This window comes from Lagopus muta, chromosome 6 (genome assembly GCF_023343835.1).
Source record: "Lagopus muta isolate bLagMut1 chromosome 6, bLagMut1 primary, whole genome shotgun sequence".
NCBI classification, from domain to species: Eukaryota; Metazoa; Chordata; class Aves; order Galliformes; family Phasianidae; genus Lagopus; species Lagopus muta.
The window spans coordinates 40,285,103-40,305,348 of NC_064438.1; the positions used below are offsets into that span (position 1 = coordinate 40,285,103).

Here is a 20,246-nt window from a genome sequence, read left to right on the forward strand (position 1 = left end):
GAATTTGCATCCCAGTCAGAAATTTGCTTCAAAAACTTCACATTTTCTCCAGTCTGATTTAGCTGGTGTGTCTCTGCTTTTCTACCTAAGATCAGGAGGAGATCAGAATCAAACCCACAGTCTGGCTACCTTGCCCTTGCTGCCTTCCAGACTTTTTTAGAAGCGTATTCTTTAAACTCAAAGCCATGTGCACTGTCACATTCTGGCAGTCCTTCTAGTGCTGTGCCTATGTTATCAAGCTGACACATGTCTAAAATACTAAGATATGATATTTTCAACCTGCTGGGACTTGCTTTTTGTCCCTGTTAGCTTTGATTTTCAGCTTCATAAAATATATTGGAAAGAAAGAAAAAATAGGCAACGACAAATTCAGTGAAAGAGAAAAGGTAGTACATGACTGAGGGAGAGATTTTGCCTCAAAGGCAAATGTGTGTGTATTAGACCCTTAGATGTCCATAGCAACTGATTCATTAGCTTTAGACCAGAAGGAGCTATCTGGTTTCTGGAAGGTCAGTAATATTTGTGAATATTTTAGGAGATTAGGGAAGCATTCTGTTAAAGAGAAAACATACTGAGCATTTACTGATACTATAGGCAGAAGTGCAGTTTTGCTCCTTAAGGTTTTTATTGTGTATTTCTTCTGGTCATCATGCCTAGACCTGAAGGTGCCTTTTGCATTACCATCGCAGAAGTACTGATGTTCACATGAACAGTAAGAGCTGGGTATCTCAGCACAGCAGGAAAACCTACTCTATTCCCATTTTTAATCCAAGTAGATCACAAGCTTATAATTAGATCAAAAGGCTTATTACCTTGTCTTCATTCTGCCTCTCTGTTTCACTTCCAAATTATTAATCACAAGAGCTAGAAATAAGTGCTTTATCTCATCTGTAAACAGTTGAGAGTCCCAGTTCTTGAGTGATGCAAAGTGTTAATACTTAAATCTCATGTGAGGAGTAGAAGACAAAGGCTATGCCAGTTTTGAAACCAGGGACTGAAGCAAAGAAGAAAAAAAAGTCAGTCTGACTTGATTTCTTGTCTCAAATGTCCACTAATTTGACAAAATATTTTAATCTACATTTTTAATTGCATTAATAAATACGTTACTAAAAGCTTATAAATGCTTCGTACAGAAGGATTCATTTTTGGGCTTCTGCTGAGTCTCAGGAAAGCTGAAATTATTTGGTTCCCTGAGGTGGTGTTCTAAGGATCATCAGCTCCTCTTTTGGCATTCAGTAGGAACTACAACTGCTGTACAGCCACGCATACAAAATCTCAAAATTGGCTTCTTTTTGAGCAACAAGAAAATTCCAAAATTTTTATGCCTTCCCTAGTTTCAGTCTGTGTCAATATGAAAAGAATGAATGACAGAAGCATTTAAAAGGTGAAGCATTTAAAACGGTTCTGTTTTTGCCAGAGAAAAGATATGCAAAGCAATTTTGATCTTAATATTTTTTTGTTGTATGCATGTGCTTCCTAACGGATGTCAATATTGCTTTCTCTTCTGGTACTGAAATGAGTATGAGTAATTTTAGATACCAGTTTTAGTGACTACTGATTTTCAATACTAAAATCTTAAGGGCTTCCTAAATTTTACATCTGACTCAGAAAAAGAGCGAAAAATAGCTCAGTAACTAGTTCAGGTAGGTATCAAAAGAAAAAAGAAGTCCTTTTTTTGTACAGTGCATTGGGCATATTATCAGGTTTATTCTTATTCCAGCAGCTGAGGGATGGGCTTTGCTGGGTCGTCTTCCCATGAACAAAACACCATAATCTGTGCAACACAGCAGTAGAGTGAGTGAGCTCTGAGCATGAAATCATCAATGACTTTTGAGCTTTGGCTTCTGATAACAGAGAGGTTTTTGGGTTTTCCTGAAACCCTTTACTTCTGTGTTTAAACATATCATGTAAACCCAAATGGAATACAGAGACCAGAAGCATTTCCCTAATCCTTTTTTGGGGGGGAAATCATGAAGATTTGATGCTGGCAAAGTACTGTGCAACCACCATCTAGTTTCCTCTGAATTCAAATGAGGAAAATGTTGTGACTTCTAAAATGAAGAATTTATTAAAATTAATTAATTAAAATTTTAAAATTTGAAATCTATTTTTAAAGAGTAAAATCATATTCCAACAAAGCATCTCACTCACTCAAAAGAAACTTTGTTGTCTTTTTATCTCAAAACAATTCACAGAAGATATACATATATATGTATTTTACTGTACAACACTTTCTTTCTATGATTTTCAGAACTGTGAGTGAACTGGAAAATCAACAGAGTATAGTGAATTAACTATCCATAACTAAGTGGAAACAATGCAATGTTTCTAACTCAGTAACTACAGTGTAGATTTCCAAATCTTTAATGCCTGTCTTTCATGGATCTTTGTCACGACATGAATACATCTGCATGTATCAGGATACAGTCCCTTTACTGCTGAGCGTCCACTAGAATCCAATATCTTATAAATATGTCTTGAGTTTTGTAGTCATACAGATTGTGTGGGGATTTCAGTACACTTGTCTTTTTTTTTTCTTGTCTAAAATATGACAAATAACCTTCACTGCTGATTAACTTTGGATATATTTTACAAATTCTTTTCAGTTTTTTAACTTCCTTTCTCCCCTGTTAGGTTCTCTAGAATATTAAAACATGCTTTTCCCCATAGGAAACATCTGTCACTTGTTCTCTACCAATTGTTTTAGAAGAATAAACCCTTTGATTAAATTTATCAAAGAACACGGGCCAGTATATTTTAGCATCTTCAGCTGCTTCATTCATAGCTTGTCATATTTTGAATAGCAATGGTAAAAGTCCATCCCTGAAGCTGTGTGATCTTTCCAGCATATGTTGTTTTTTATGTCTATCATTTTTCCCTTGGAAAGGAAATTCAAACAAAAATGAAAAAAAAAAAAGTCTCCTTCAATAAGACGATATTTTTAGAAGCAGCTGGTGAAACAAACTGCAAATGTTGTGCCTGGAGCACCTCTATTCTAATAGCAGGATTGTTTAAAGATTAAAACAGTCATTTGTGTGTCTAGCTCGTTTGTTCATAGTAATGTTTCTTCCATACCTGACGAGTGAGGAAACACGGAAAGATAGCTTGTTTTCCTGCATTTTTTCGAGGTATTTAAACACTTATCTAATGAAAAATGTGGGTTCAGGTAGTGCTTTCTATGACAAAGTGTTAGCTTAGGAAAAATGAGTCTCGGTCGTCTGTACTTCATTTATTCTTCTGGGGATTTTTTCCTCTTCCTCTAAGTTGACCTTTCCTTCCTCATGGCAAGTTGCAAGTTTTCTGTTGGCCTGTCTCGTAGGTGTAGTTATCTAAACATGAGCTGCCAGTTCAGATAGTACAAGAAATTCTTATGAGCTACCCGGCTTGGAGTTCCTGGTGTGAGAAAACTGTCTTTACACAGAAATGTTTACAGTGTCCTATGCAACTTGAGCAGTTTTGTTTTTCTATATAAAATTTTTTTTTTAGCTTCCATACTCATTAATTAAAGGAGCTGAGAACCAAATGAGGCAACAGGCATCTATACATCTTTTAAAAACACATTTTGTGAAGGCCCCAGTTTATGATAGAATATCAGTGGGTATTGATACCTACTGCTTTTGCCTTAAAATTCCTATAAAAGCAATTTTCTTTCTTGTATTTTTGGTGATTTGATTTCTGATGCCATTTACACATTTAAGAAATATTTCAGCAGCTGGATCCCAGAAATGACTGCATGTTGGATGTCCAATCTTATAGCTTTATTGCCATGTTTTATCCAGCATCTAAGAACTCTGTGGATATTAGTGCAGCTGAGCCCTTGCTTCAGAGGTCTAAGTTTTAGATTTATATGCTGACAAGAGATAGTTAATCCTTTTGTGGACCAAGCCCGTAAGGACTGTATGAATGACAGGACTTGAAATAAGACCTTGGAATCTTAATTCTTCTTTTGCATTCAAACCTCAGTTACTCTCTCCTTCACTTTTAAACAAAGATTGCAGTTTGATCCTACAGATTTCTTAAACTTTCTGTCAGATACACACTCCAGGAGGTCATTTTTCAGGGGATCCAGTCATGTTAGGGCAATGACAGCTTTTACTGTGGTACGTCACATTACATTAATTTTCTTATACAAAAGAGATTTAAGCAAATGCAGAATAAGACAAATGAGCTAGCTACAGTGAAGTTAAAGATTTCAGACATGAGCTTAGAGCAGTGATCATTGTTCCTTGTTGAACAGCACTTCTTTATCAGTTTTCTCTTTTGTTTTGTCTTGTGTTGCTCTTTCCCAGTAATGAAATGCTTAGAGCTGTATACACATCATTTCAGGGGTAGCAGTGACAAAGCCATGTAAAGAGGCACTGTTATCTCTCTGCTCCATTACAGTGAAGCCTTTGCTTATACAGCGTGAGTTCTGAAAATTAAGTCTGGCTTGAAGGAAAGAGATTCTCTGCAATAGAGGATTAAAGGATGACAAATTCAGTTTCCTTTTATAAAATTCAAGAAATCTGAGCTCTACATCTCTGACTGGAGTTCTGGGAAAGAGGCTGGAAATAAGAATTATGGGAAATATACATGTGTATGTATACATATACATAAGTATATATTTACACACAACTATATACATACAATTATATGTATGTAAGCATAGATATAAAAGGAATCATTCTTCAGTTTCAGAATATGGTGACAGATTTCAGATATTTCTAGCAAATAGCTTCCAATGCAGATGCTGGTAATATTCTGTATTGGTCCCCAGGAGATGGACTGTATGTCATATTTCAGGTCTGTGAGCCTACTCTAAGAAATTATACACTTGCTACTTTAATGCCAATGGAAGTTAGCAATAATGCATAGTAGCACTGTTATCAGAGTAAAACTGAAGCAGGTGAGTCCCTTAAGTTTCAAATGTAGGTTAGTTCACCAGACCTGAATATCAGATCAGAAGAAATGAATTGTGAAATTCACTTCATGCATCAAAAAAATTCTGTCTGCACAAAGAATTCCAGAGAGATTAAGTTAGATAATAAGTGTAAAATACCAAGAGCAGAACTTTTTCAATGCATTCCTTACTTCTTTAAAAAGCTTGTCCAGGCCTTTTGTCTAGAGTGATTAGGAAAGTCATGTTGATTTTGTTGTGGAAAACAAAGTAGTCAGCATTTGGCTCTCTCCATAGCAGTTTGGAATCTGGATGCAAATTAGATATTTTTGTGGTAAAAAAATTGTGTGTAAATTCCTGTATGTATGCACATGCATGCATAATCACTAATTACATTAGCTACATGGCTGGAAAATCTGGCAGCCTGATGTTGTGAAACACTGAGCACATTCCATTTTCACAGGGATTAATGAAAGTAGATAGTATTTAGCTAAGTTGCTATAGGTATTTGTGGGGGAAAAAAAGAAATCACTATATAGGATTATCCAGATTCAAATAACAGTATGAAAATAAAATATTTCTATACAGTGTGACATACAAGAAAGGCTTTAGCCAAAGCATTTTCAAAGTTCAATTGCTGACTACTTCAGTTTGTTCTTATGAGGTGCATATCATCCACATTTTTACTGTACTTTATTGCAATGCTCTATTTTATTTTACATGGTTTTAATACATAGGACATGCTTGTTGATTTTCTGAGACCAGGCAGCATCTGACTTTCATTTACTTTTTTTAAGCCCGGTTGGCGCATCTATATTCTACTTACTAATATTTTGAAAGAGCAGAGATGAAGCCTGCTTTTTTAGGAAGTATGCACTGTCTTTGAAGTAAGCCACTGCAACTTCCCTTTTCATTTCTGCACTTGATAATGTTTCAGATTGTCTCAGTCAGATCTGACAGAACACTTCATCCAGAATGGCTGGTATTGTGTTCAACCAGAAATGTACTGTTAGTACAGGTGCACAGTTTATCTCAGACTGAATATATTTTGCATTGTACTGAATTGATTTAGAAAATCAAAATAGACTTTTATTAAGGAAGATGAATACTATTGTACCGCTTTATAGTTACTGAAATCAGAGAGTTTAGAAAGGTGCTTTTTTTGGTGATTCACTAACAAACTTTAGTTGGGAGATACATAAAGTTTGACAGATGCATGGAGGATTTGTAGGATGTGTAACAGAGGATGGAAGTTTATTACTGAGCTTAAAAGAAAGATTGTGTTTGCAAAACAGGAGGAAATATTTCTGAAAAAAAAAATGTTTTAACAAATATGGATTTTTGTAATGAAAAGGAGCTATCTCACTTGTGGCTATACCTGAGTGCTGTAGATAAGCAAACAATTAAAGTCTTTTCTCTCTTTTACTGACATTTATGTTTGCTTTTAGAGTCTGGTCCAATGGCTTTAGTGGTTTTTTATCCTTCTGGTCCTTGCAGAGCCCATGAGGCACTAGGAGTGAGGCTAGGTTCCAGTCTGTTTCTCACTTCATTGGTGGAATAATTTATACACATCCAGTTTGGAAGTTTAGTTAGTAATATTTCTTTAAAACTATTGAAGGCAATAGGGTAGCTCCGGGGCTGTTAAGGGCACACTTTGACCTACAGACTTTAGTTATGAGTGATGATGATGGGAGACCTGAACTTAATGCTCAGATCCCAAACTGAGTTGGCAGAGAGTTGGTGTGAAGAGTATCTTAAGAAATATTTGATCTATTTCCAGCTTTAAAGTTGAAAATGCTTCCACTGAGATATAATAAGCATGGAACCCCATGGCAGAGTTTTCAAAGTACTTTTTTTTTTTTTTTTTTTTTTTTTTTTTTTAAGGGAAAGGTAAATCTGTCAAAGAGCAGAAATAAGTTCTTCTCCAGGTAACCCTGTGTACTGACTCCCTTCCTATGAAGACAGAGCATATACAACTTTCATCTTATTCCAAAGCCTAGTACATTTATTCTGAATTCTTCCCTTTCTTTGTAGTTATATATTTCAATTGCCCATTAGTTTCCTTTTTCCCTATTTTTCTGCTGATGTTACCACTACTAAATTACCTGAAATTTAAATAAGTTAATAATATAAAATTAGGATGGTGTTGCAGTGTGCCAAGGGAAGCTCGCAGTTTCTTGAATGGAATAATTAGCCAATAAAAAGCCAAAGACAAAATTATCAAAACATGGGGCATTCACAGGTTCAGGAATGAGGCACCTGAAATAATTAAATATTGAGGAAAGTGTCTTTTGCATGCTTAAACTTCTGTTTAACATGTTGAAATCAAGCACTTGAGTATTTGGCTTCTGACATTTCAATTTTGATGAATTAACTCAGTACAGTGGAAGGTAATAGAAATAAGCCCTTACACTTAAAATTAAAGCACAATATGCATTGTTTAGGCAGTGGGAATGACTGGTAAGATTGCCAGCTCTCCTTCAGAATACTGTTGGTCCATATGCCTGTCCATGTTTAGCACCCTTTTTCAGAAGGCAAAGAGGGAGCCAAGAAGGCCCAAATGTTTATAGTGAGTGAACTGTGAAACTTCTAACTTCAGAACAGTGCTGTACGCTACTACCACAGTATGCCAGTAAACCTCAAGGCATTGTGGTTAGAACTTAAATAGCTTTTTAATTCATTCAGAAAGTTTAAATTTGTAGGTTTTGCCAATAGCAGAATTACCCAAATAAAGTGTTTGTTCTTTTAACATAATATTTTCCATTCTATCTCTGTTCTCATTGTGCTGAAGACCATCACTTGCAGTAAGAACATGAATAAGACTTACAAATTCATCAGCAAAAAAAGTTCTTCATGAGAAAATTTTGTAGCTCATACAGATAAAGGAAATTAAAGTCTATGAGAAAGTAATAGACTTTCCTATTAAAATCTGACAGTAAAATATCTTATTTCATAGCAGAGGAAAGCTGAATATGATAAGGGTTTTTTTAGCTTCTATTAATTAACATTCCATCCTATTAGACTTGGCTTGCAGTTAACTTTCATTTCACAGGTATTCATGATTGTTATGCCCCTGTGAATTACAGAATTGTGAAGCTGAGACATGACGGTTAATAGCTATGCAAACTCTTCTTTTAGCTAATTTCCTAACAATAACTTTAAAATTGAAATATTTCAGGCAATGCAATAAGCAGCCACATGGTGAATACAATCAAGTGTATAACTATATATCCCTTTAAATAGTGATTCAAGAGCAATCTGACCAGCAACAGCCTAGGAATATTAGCTGCTTCATTAAAAAAAGCCAAATTATTTCTAGTTAGAAAGAGAATGAATAAACACTTGTGAGAGTGGGATATATTTTACCTTATCAAGGTGTACAGATAAGGGAGAGAGGATGTCAACCCACCTAGCTTACTGGTGAGTAGAATTAATCAGCAGCAGAAGTCAGACATTCTAGATTTTTGTTCATAAAGACCTTAGTGTCTCTGGTGTCCAGCTCCTCCGCTTTATTCACGTACATGCTATCTTTAATGTCCTTCTGAAGTGAGCCCAAGTACGATCATTATCATCAACATTAAATAAGGTTAACTTTTGCAATGACATATTTCTCTTCTAATCCAATCTGTTGTGCAAACAAAGCAAACACGCTTCCCAGACACTTTCTTCCTATAATGCAATCTCTGATAAACAGCTTAAAGCTTTGGCTTCTGAATCACTGTAGAGTTTATTCCAGTCATTCACTGTGTAGAAAAAGAGGATTCAAACTTGCCTGCAGCAGTCTTTCACCACTGTAATCCTGAATTTTCAAAAAGAAATCTGCAAAAACAACTCTCTCTCTTTATGCTCCTGCACTTCCCAGCTAGTGCTAAACTTACCCGTAAAAACAAACAAAAAATCCTGCCAAAATTCCATCCCAAAATGCCTGGATCACAGTAGTATCCCCTGTTGTCTTTTCCAAATGATAGACAGAACTAGCTCACATGTTGAAAGCTGCATTACAACCCCTGCAGTGTTTCGGAGCTAGATAGTTCATACATTAGTTAGCACCATTGTATTTTGATGCAATGATAAGTACTGCCTGGTGAAATTGACTTCAAAGCACGGATTATTAGTCATAGCCATTCTGTCTCCAAATACTCCTACTTGAGGTCTCAAGGGGATTTTGGTGATTTTAGTACAATCAAAAGGAAAGAGCATCTCACATTCTATGAACTGATATGAAAGAACACCACCTAACATACTGCTCAGAATGTTGACATTCCCTTCTTTAGTTTCTTGGAGGAAGAGTTGTGGCTTTAATAATTTCTATTTAATATCATAAATTCTACTTAGATTTTCTACCACTTTCCAGTGGTATTTGTTAGATCCTTTAAGCAGTCTGGTTGGTAGTGATCTTCTCATCAGTAACAGTCTCAGAGCAATAGTAAGATAACATTTTTCCTTCACAGGCAACAAGGTTTTAAATTGAAACGCAGTGTACCCGGTATCACTTCATTTTACTGATAATGGGAAATTCAGTTCAGACTTTTCAGCATGACTGTGAGACAATTCTTTTATTGATTATGAGGAACACTTTGACCTGTACTTGGCTGAGGAGGAGACTGAAGGGCTTATCCTCGATACCGGAGTCCCAGTGACTCCAGAACAGCAGGGTCAAAATTTTCTAATACCTCTTCTCTAATTCATTGTAATTGCAGAAGCTGGCACTTAGTTAAACATTTTTCTCAGCATTCTTCAGGATTTTGTCCAGCCTAGTCAACTCCCTGATAGCATTTAGCACAAAAATACAATTTGGGGCTTGGTTTTTTTCACTTTTGATATGGAAATAACATTACTCCAAGATAAACCAAAGCAGAAAGAACATACTTGGACATCCAAAACCCAAAGCACAATAACTTTATGACCAGGCTGTACCGCTGGACCCATCCCTGGAAAAAATTGCTTTTAAGTCTCTGAGTTACCAATTTTTCTACATGATTTCCAAGGAAATAGTGTTTTGTCTTTAGATGGAATTTGTTACCATTTCTGATAGCTGAACTTATCCTCATTCATTACGTCCCCATTTTCTTTTACAACTTATAATGCACATTTCGTTAGTCCAGCGTATATATTGTTGAAGGTACTTTTTAAAAGTCTGTAGTAACCATTTCTCATGTATTCTCAGGAATAAAATGAGCCTGCTTTGTGAAAGAGGATAATAATATCTGAGATGATCCTGAATTATTCAGTCATCCAAGAAGTGGACAAGGTTTTTCTCTGGTCTTGCCACAAAAAACAAACAAACAAAAAAAAAACCAAGTCCAAGACAAAAACACAATAGCTATCTCTGCAAACAAACTGCAAATGCAGGATGTTCTTCATATTGATTTATGCCTGTAAGAAGACCAAGGGATATTAAAATACTAAAAGAGGAGATCTTGAGGGCAGAAGTAGGATCAGTACTTCAGCATTGAAAGAGCTTAAAATTGTTTGTAAGAGAAGCTGTCTTTTAAGAGAGACTTCTAACAGCGTATCTTCTACATTTCTGATATTCTTCACACAAAGCAAGGGAGTCACTGAGTCACTTATGGCTGGATAAACTATAGAAATTGAAAATATAACATGCATATGCTAACAGAGGGATGAACAACATACAAGTGAGTAAAAATATGCACTGAAGATGGTTCCTGTTCATGAATTGACTCCCTGTTAAGGAACCAAAATGCTAAAGTACATTTATGAGTAATTGTGCATAAATGGAGAGGGTAGTAGGAATAAATAATATTGTTAAACTTGCATATTCAACACGCATAGAGAATAATGTTGAGTCAACAGTAAGATTAGCTACTAAATAGCCTTCATGAAGTATCTAGGTCTTTATATGGTTACAAATTAGCTACACATAAGAAAATAATTTTATTCTAGCTAAGTATGTACTGTTTGCATCAAATATTTCAGTATGGTATATCCCCACATACTTCACACTTCTAGTCTCTTTAAGGATTTAGGCTTTCAGACCAGACCCAAGCCTAAGTACTTCCTAAGTTCTAAAATCTATTCATATCTTCTGTAAGTATTCTAAGACATAAATTTTATATACAAATGTAGCCAGCGATCCCTTAAGTAGCATACTTGAGAGTTGTGTTGATTTTTTTCCTGGATACTGGAAGCAGTCTGGATACTGCAGCAATTAGATCAACTTGATAGAAAAGGCATTACAACAGAAGTGTGATGACAAAATGACCTGTAAAGTAGAAAAGCACTATAATAGAAGTGAAGATGATTGCTCATCCACATCAGAAGTTTCTAGGTTCACAAGGGAAAACTTCACCAAAGAGAGACCTCCAAAAAGAGATCCTTCCCCAGATCCTTAAAAGAGGTCTAAGAGAGGTGCAGCCAGGCTCCAGCCCTACCAGTCACACAAATGAATGAATTGCTTTCACCTCTGTTCCCAGGGCTTACTTTTTCCCCAGGTGCTCAATCAGTGGCTCTGGCTGGGACTCAACAGTTTCCATACAGTTCCAAATGATGGTATTAAATTGTATGACAGTTCAAAATTTCTTGGGTTATAATTATAAGGAAAGAGTTTGGTGGTTGTGCAATATTCACTAGCATTCTAGCAAACCGATGACATGCATTTTCAGCTGATGCTTTGCAGTTGTATACACTGAAGAAAGCAAGAGACACTGAGATTCCTGTGCTGCTTTCTGTCTGTAGGTAAGCAAAAAAATATAATCATTTTAGGATGCTATAAATACACAGGAAACATTTGCTACATGGATTTCAGCAGTAGACAGTGAACTATTCCTGCTCTCAGATTATTAGACAGAGTTCTGCTACTGAATTTGTTAGTATGAGGATCTGGTTTGTGGTTGTAAAATCCCTTAGGATTTAGAAAGACTTCTTCCCTCATGACTAACTTTCAGAACTAAATTAGTATAGCTTACATAAAAAAGTGTAGCTGGGCTGATTACAAATGTTAATCTTCAGTCTTTCAGAAAAGCACTCAAACACTTTTGAGTGGAGAAGAAGACATAGGAGTGGAGGAGAAAGAGAGGAGAAGGTTGAGTACAGTTGCACAGGAAGAATGCATTCAGGCCAGTGATACTGGATGACTTTCTTAGTTCTGGAAACATCAAAACACTCTTTGGTTCAGAATGTGGAAAGATAATAAGCTTACAGTAAATACCTGAAAAATTCTTTGCCTCAAAAAGCTGTGGCAGTTTAGCCCTCTGATTTCCTTAGCTTCTGATACCTGTGTTTTCATATTTATTTCTAGCTCCTTGTTGCTAAGAAGCCCCATTAATTATTAATACCTACACACAAAACCAAATAGGATGGTGTGTGGCACTTTGTCAGTGGTGCCTATGTAGACTTTCTCTTAGCACATTACCTTTCTTATTTTTGTAGCTTCATCTACACCCATATGCTTAGAGTGAGGGAGGTTTTTGCTAGTACAAATGGCTGGTGAAAAGGAAATGGTACAACAAATTGACTAATTTTTTTAAATCACGATAGCTTGTTCTTACCCAGGCTGTGTATTTTGTTTATGCAGAAATAATTGAAAATTGGGAAGATTCTTCTCTTCCTTGGTGTGCAGACATATGCCTGAACTGCAGATTTTTGCTGGGCTTTTTTTCCTCTTACCTGTTCGTTTAACATATATTCTTGCTATATTCTAGACAGAGGAGAAAATGCTGCCAACATATCCTGAAGTTAAAAGTAGATGCATAGCTAACAATGATCTTTTTGCTATTTTATAGGTAAAAATTTTAGAGAAAAAATGAAGTTTACAGTTCAGAGAAACTTCTCTATGTGTTTCTTTTCACTGATATTTTCACAATATCAGCTACTTAAAAGTATGTCATTAGTATCCATGCCCAAGTGTATGGCTCTTATTGACCCCAAGAGGGTGCTGCCTGATACAGAAAGTAGCAGCAGTTTGGAAGACCTGGTTGCACTGCAGTGAAATGCATGCTCCTCATCCTAGGTTTCCAATTTTTGCATAGAAAAATACAGAAGGAAAAATATCTCAAATAAGGAGGAACTTTTGATTATACTATTCTGTGCACATAGGCCAGTAGAGAATCCTAGGCATTGACAATGCTGCTGGACAACTAGGTAAGAAGCACCTGGTACTGGTGTTTGTTAGTAACAAAATATATTGATAGAGTTGTGTTGCAGTGCACTGAACACAGACAATGTGATGTTCAGTGTGTCAGGTAATGGATGAACCATCAGATGGACGGAGCCGGAGGATAGTGGCAGTCTCAGAGGTTAGCCTGAACTCAGAGACAGTAATGCAGCCCAAGATCCTAATTTATATTTATAGTCTTGATGTGCAACACACAGGGTAGTATTCATTACCTTCACCAGTAGCTCTTGAAAATGAAGCTTGAGAACAAAATGTGAGAAAACATAATTGTGTAATTAAATCTGCTGAACAAGGGACTTGTTGCAAAAATACCTCCTTTTTTTGAACGTGGAATTTTACATTTGAAAAATTCTACTGTCTTGACTCAATCCTTATAAGAGGCCTGTAACTCTTGAAAGTCTGAAAATACAAAAGGCTGCATTAGTTATACATTTAAAACTTTTTTTCTGAGGAATAATTTGCTAGATGTTAAGTAATAAAGTATTGTCTGGCTCATTATTATTATTATTATTGTGTGGCTTCATGTGGAAACATTTGGAACTCAATTTTCAAATTGGAACATCTACTTTTGGCTATTATGAGCTCAAGTTTTCAAAGGACTTGAGAAGTTTTCTGTGTTCAGCAGCAAATGCTGGACCCACATTTTCCAAAACACCATGTTTCTGTTCAAGAGTTTATGTATTGACCAAGTGGGAAAAAATTGCTTAACACTGTTCAAATCTTCTTAATGTTTGTTAGACACAAAAGATTTCCTTTTCAAAATATTGTCATCTCTTTAAATGTCTCTGGCTCCAATTGTGGTTCTTTACTTCTTTTGATCTTTTAGGCAGTAGAAGGCTTTTTCAGTCTCTCATGCAATGAGTTAGGCATTTATCGTCAGATAAGGCATAAATATTTACTTAAGTGGCCTGACATAGTCTGCACAGTTGGCAACTATACCCCATGCCTTACAGTCTGTTTTGCATCAAAGAGAAGGCATTCAGTTCTAACATGTTGAAGGGGGATATTTCACTGTTCTGAAAATCCAGCTGCAAGTCATGACAAATTTCTGATTAAAATTCAAAGCTGAAATGCCCTTTGTGAAACTTCCTAAGTACAATTAAACCAGATGGCTGAGAATCCTGGTAGGAAGTGGTGTCCAGGGACACTAACTTCGAAATCTGACCAATTAAAAATCCCCACTGAGGTCTGTGTAGCCAGTCTTTTCTGATGCACAAATGAATCCACAAAAGTATCCTATGTAGTCCAGTGTTTTGCTTCATATAACCCACGTGTTCTGTCCCTGAGACTACCTTGACCAGGTCTTCTCTTCTTTGGTTGAACTCCTTCCCTTCTTAACATGATTACCAGAGGATGCAGTGGATAGTTCCAGTGCAGTCTTCCAGAATAGGCATAGTACATTCCAGCTGTGCTGGCATTCAGCACAACCTCAGCACTTCCGAAGTAGGAATTAAAGGTATTCTCATACAATTCCTCTCAGAACTAGACACTTTTCAGTAACTGGACTATTTATTTTTTGTGTTATTTATATTTATTTCATTTTCCTCCAAATTAATACTGATCTCTCATCTGCTTTAGAGGTACTATTGCCCCTCATGTTAATAGATACTGAAACATCCTACATGTTTGTTACTACTGTGTTTATAGAAAAGTACCACTGACCATATTTACACGGTAGATAGCCCCATTCTTTCCAGATATTTCAAGCTCAAGACAGCCTCCCACTTCCACTGACCAGTGGTATCATGACCTTTAAGATTGATAATGGAGTGATCACATGGGTATTCCTGGTGGAAACCAAGAGTATGTACAGAGCTTTCAGCCCATTTTTCCCATCTCCTGGAGAGATTCAGCATGAACCGGGTCCAAATGTTTGGCTTTTCCTAAAACATTAAGAAAAACAGACTGTTTTCCTAGGACCATGAGTTCCTTTTTAGAAGGACTCTGCTGTCACAGCAATGATTTTTGTACAAAGTAAATATGGACATTAGATGGGGAAACTGAAAGGAACCCGAGGACCCATCTAGGACAATGAGTTCAAGTAAGAGTTAGATAGGACTGGGTAGCAATATCTTCTTGAACTGTAAATCCTTCTGTATCACAGCAGCAACTGATCACTCAGTCTTAGTGGTAACTTTGGAATGTGTGTCCACCCAAAATCATATAGACTTAGTACCAAATATTACTAACTGTATTGTTTGCAATTTCGAGTTGTCACTTACACCAATGACAAATTTGTTCCTTCAGACAGTTCATACCAAGCTGATACTTAACTCAGTAAGTGGCTCAGTTGACCTAGATTCTGATATCCTATTAGCAGCTCCCAGCACTGGCCACAGACAGCATGTCTGAATAACTGCTCACCACTGTCAACAAATATTCACTGCAGCAATCACCTTTTCCAGCACAATAGTGTCTACATGTAAGAATGAATTCTTCTCCCTTTACTCACATTGATTAGAATTTAGAATAATAAGCCTCATGGCCCCACTCCAGGAGAAAAAATAGCTCATTTTGGAAATACACTAGACAGTAAGGTCCAAAATAATACTGGAGTCTGGAGTCTGGAGTTCTTATGTGTTCTAGTATTTTATAGAAATATGATATCATAGGATAAAATGTATGTCCCAGTATTGCTTAAGACCCTTGTCCCATTCTGACATCACCTAGAAATGCAGAGAACCTGCTGGAATGTGCTTTGCCCTTTCTGGAGAGGCATGGAATTATCCTCCCCCCACCCACCCCACCCCACCCACCAGCCTCCCTCCTTCACCCACCCCACTCCTTGCTTGCTGTTGTTTTTCTACTTTCCCTAAATGCAACTTACTTTAAGCATGCATTATTATTAACATCCTACAGTAAAATTAAGCTATTATATAACCCATTTGTCGATCTCAGCCAATTTCTTCTATCTTTTTCTATGTCTATTTATGACGTACATCCAGACTGCACGTCCTTTTTTTTTTTTTTTTTTTTTTTTTTTCCTCTCCATGTTTATTTTAAAAAGAAGTGATGAAAAATAAAAGATGTATTAAAAAAAAAAGCAACATTGGAGGGTAGTGGGGTTTTGGCCAACAATTGAAAACAAATTTAAATGAGAGAGGGAGGGAAGGGTAAGAAATCAAATTCTTAAGGAAAAATAAATGTCCAAATGATGAAAGTGCCCCTAGACTGCTTTGTCTGTTCCTTTTCAATGTGTGCATCTGGTTCATTCATCTTTGAAAGTGTGTGGAATATTTTTTTCTTTAAAAATAAAATTTTAAACCCCCACAATCATTCTTATCTCCCTTCTTACTGGGAACAAAGTGCTTTTTCATTTTTGCTTTTTTTTTTAGTATATCTCTACATAGTTATATTTTGATGTATTTCTTTTCAATGTTTGAATTTCTATCTTAGGTTTGGTTTGTTCTAATCTAATAATGAAAAACAAAAACGAAAGAGTTATGAATTGTTTTCTGCAATTTCTCCCTTTAATTCCCTCTTTAAATATGGAACTACTTCACTGTCAGAATCCCACAGCTGTATTTTCGAGATTCTCCAGAGAATCTGAATGCAAAAGCTAAGTTGAGAGTGGGGAAAGGGTGTGCCAACACAGTCATTACATTTGAAACAGTGATTTGATGTGCTCAAGAAATGACTGTCTCATATTACTGAGAGTACTCATATCAATCTGATGGACTTCAGAGATGTGATTCTTAAAAAAGAAAGAAGCTGTGAGTAGCTACAGTTGAAGTTGTTCCAATTCCAATGCATAATACTTGTTTCCTGTTTTTTTTTTTTGTTTTATTCTCTGGTTATTATTATTATTATTATTATTATTATTATTAGTTTATGTATTTTTACTGCTATTTTTAGTAGGAAAAAGTTTAAACTGTTTTTATAATTTGAGAACACTTGATGAAAATGTAAATATTAATACTATAATTATTAATTTTTTGTAACTTGCATGTTGAAGAAGTTGCAGCTTAGGGTTTGTGAGATTGTCAATGTTAGAGTTCTGTTCTTTCTTTTTGTTGATGGGCATGAATATGCTCATTTGTTTTTGTATATTGCCCATCCCTTCCTTACAGCCAGAAGCTCTAATGCTGCTAGATCACTCCGTACCGCCCTTACATGGACATGGCAACTGACTTACACATTCACTCCCATCATCTTCATCTCCTGTGTAGTACACTCATAGATTTTTACAGTCCCACTCCATCCACCCTAGGCATTTTTTCTTCCCATAATTCCCCTCCACCTCCCCTTTCTTTAGCATTGTTAAAATTTTATGTGCAGTCATCCATTCCTTAAAACACACACACACAAAAATTATAGAAAAAAAAGAAAATGTTTAAAAAAATATATATCAAATTGACCAAAAAGGCAAAAAGAGCAACAAACTTTGCTTTTCAAAAAGCATTATATATAGAGATATGCAAACAAGCAGAAGTAAATTCTATAAAATGTACAGGATTTTTCAAGTGTAATATGCTAACAACTTTACATAAGATACAAAAAAAAAAAAAAAATTACAACCAAAAACAGCAGGAAAAAAAAAGTTTGAATTTGTTAAGGTGCAAGATTTTTTTCTTTTCATGTTATGTGGTGTGGATGTATGTGTTGTTGCCTCCCTGTATCGCCCTTTGTTGTAAAACAATTATATTAAAAAAGAAATAATAAACATTTTGCTAAAAAAAAGTTTTTAAGAAACAACAACGAAAAAAAAAGCAAGTTACAAGAATGTGGCAATGCTACTTGTCCAAGAGCATTCTTACACAACTTTCTTTTGTAAATTTTTCTTTTCATGCCAAAAAACATGCGGGCAATTTGTTGATGTAAGTTGACTGTTATGAAATCAATGTGGTATGCTTTCTAAGTATTTTTATGTATTTTTGATTAGTTTTTTAAAAAGGTATTTTTTTATTTTCTTCGTTTTTTTCAGTTCTTTTAGATTTTAACTTTTTTTTTGCTGATAAAGTGATTGACTTATTTTTTTCCTTTCTCTGATCTTGTTGCTGTGGCAGTTTTCTTTTCTAGTACATGATTTTGTTTTGGGAAAAGTATACAAATTCACTTATTTATTTTTAAATCAATTTGTATTTGCTTTTATGTTATGTGCTCTTTGTGTATTGTCTATTACCGGATTGCATTCTGCATAGGAGGGGGTAAAGGAACCTGTGGTAGTTTGCTCCTGTTTTTTATCAGTCTGTCTCTCTAGCTTTCTTTCCCCTTTCCCTTTCCCAAAATAAATCACCAGTAAAGCTACTTTCTTTTAAAATACTTAAATTGTATGTAGTCCAATGCTGCAGTTTTCATTTCAAAGGAAAGCCGATGAGACTTCTCAAGCATTTCAGTAGCTCTCAAGGTCTTCTTATTGCAGTTCTACATCTTTCCTATGTAATTCTAATGAAAGTGTTTTATTTCTATTAATTTTCTGATTGCTGATTATCTGCCCAATGTCCAATCTAACTGATACTCTCAAGTGTACTCTTCCCAGGTAAACACACTCATCATATTATGACTAGAATCAAGCTTGCTGGTATCTTCCAGAAAAACTACATTTGAGAAATACTTCCCTACTGAAAACCATGTTCAGAAAATTTCAGAAGAGGTTTGGGTTGACTTCTTTAAACAAAAATGAGCTTTTAGTAAAAGTAAAAAAAGTTGTATTCTTTTATAAGCATGCATGTTTTTAGCATTCCTGCATCTTAACACTGTACTTAGAAGGTATCTTAGGTTCAACTCGCAAGTCCCTTAAACGACTGATGCTGAAAACAGAACAAATCATTTGACCAAGTAGGAAGCTGTCACCAATTAATCATGAGAGTTCAAACTAATAATGGGAGATGGACAAGGTCATGTTCCAGTTGATTCAAAGCAACTCAGTGTCTGGCGCCCAAATACTTTTGCTCTGAAATCCTGCCTGCAAAAATGATCAACTCCACTGCAAGAAGTACAGCTTTAATCACTCTGAGTGCACCAAAAGAAGATATTTGAGGTGAAATGTTGCAGTATTCCACTATGGGAAAGATTTTTCTCTCTACTACTGACCGTCAATTGCACTTAAATCACTGCAAAGGTAGAAAATAATATTAAGAAGGTTCATCTACTAGGCTTTGTGTTAGCATTGCTTTTCCTGTGAATATTTTCCCCTTCTCATTCTCATAGAGCTCAAAGGAGAATTAAGTAAAACACCATTAGATTGAATTTGATGAACTCAGTAATTTAATAAGAAATTATTGGCACTGATATTGCCTTGATTCAGAGGGGAAAAGGTAAGGAATTGTTTTCTATGACAAGTATGTCATACTAAAAACATTCAAACTTCAGAGGAACATCATGAGAATAAAATGCAAATGATGAACTTTGGCTGCAGAATTTGGATGTAATATAAAAGCTCTTCAAACACAGCTGGAAAAGAAAGAGACATTAAGGGTGTGTCCCTTATCAACACCACTCAAGATTTCATCTTTGTGTGCCCATTATACTCTTATCAGTCTTCTTCCTGAGTCTCCAGTTAAGCAGTTGTGGCTGTGAAGATGAAAGCTGGCAGCTGCTACAGTTTTTCAGTTTTTATTTTTCCCTTTTTTAGTGCCCTCTGCATTCATGACTCACCCACAACATCCTTACAGTTCATAAGGCTTCTATTAAATTTTTAACACACTGTGTTTTCCAGTGGCAGAGAACTCTTACTGGAGATCAACCCCAGAGGTATGAATTATATATCTATAAATATACTCATACAGAAAAAGCAGGGCAGCTTCAAGGCTAAAGTAGACCTTTTATATCCCCAGTGATCTTGGTAGTTTAAAGAAAAGCACAACTCTGTGAAAATTGTGTATGTGATAGATTTAAGGGCTCACTTTTAAGGAATATACACACTGTGTTTGTTTCATGATGTGAAAAGGGCAAGAGAAGGATAGGGCTGTTTGGTACAAGGGTTCCTACCTCACAGACCTCAGTTCTCACAGTGCTGCTACTCCTTTGCTATTCATTAACATTTTTGTAATGCTGCTGTTGATGGGAAAACTAATTTAGTATCTTACCCACTGCAGAGGAAACCACTTTATAGGTTTCCCTTCCATTTAATTCTTGTCAAAATAAGCTTTTAAAAAAATTATTTCTTAAGGGGAACTACCTGCTCCCTGCCTGGGAGAGAAAGCAGAGGTCTGAAAAGTCCCTGTGAAATCTTTGGAATTCAAAAGCAATCCTGACAGCATACCGCTAACCAGTGCTCAGCAGCCAGCAGTA

General features: G+C 35.8%; 1 protein-coding gene across 20 annotated transcripts in view; it reads left to right on the forward strand.

Moving 5' to 3' along the window:
• The window catches only part of NRXN3 (neurexin 3), a 945,174-nt gene that overhangs the window by 916,595 nt on the left and 8,333 nt on the right, over nucleotides 1-20,246 (forward strand). For 2 of the 20 annotated variants that reach the window (XR_007377978.1, XR_007377979.1), the window contains exon 22: nucleotides 17,084-17,830. The exons of the other annotated variants lie outside the window; for them this stretch is intronic. The gene's annotated coding sequence lies outside the window, so the exon portion shown is untranslated. The remainder of the gene's footprint in view (nucleotides 1-17,083; nucleotides 17,831-20,246) is intronic. 20 annotated transcript variants of the gene reach the window in all.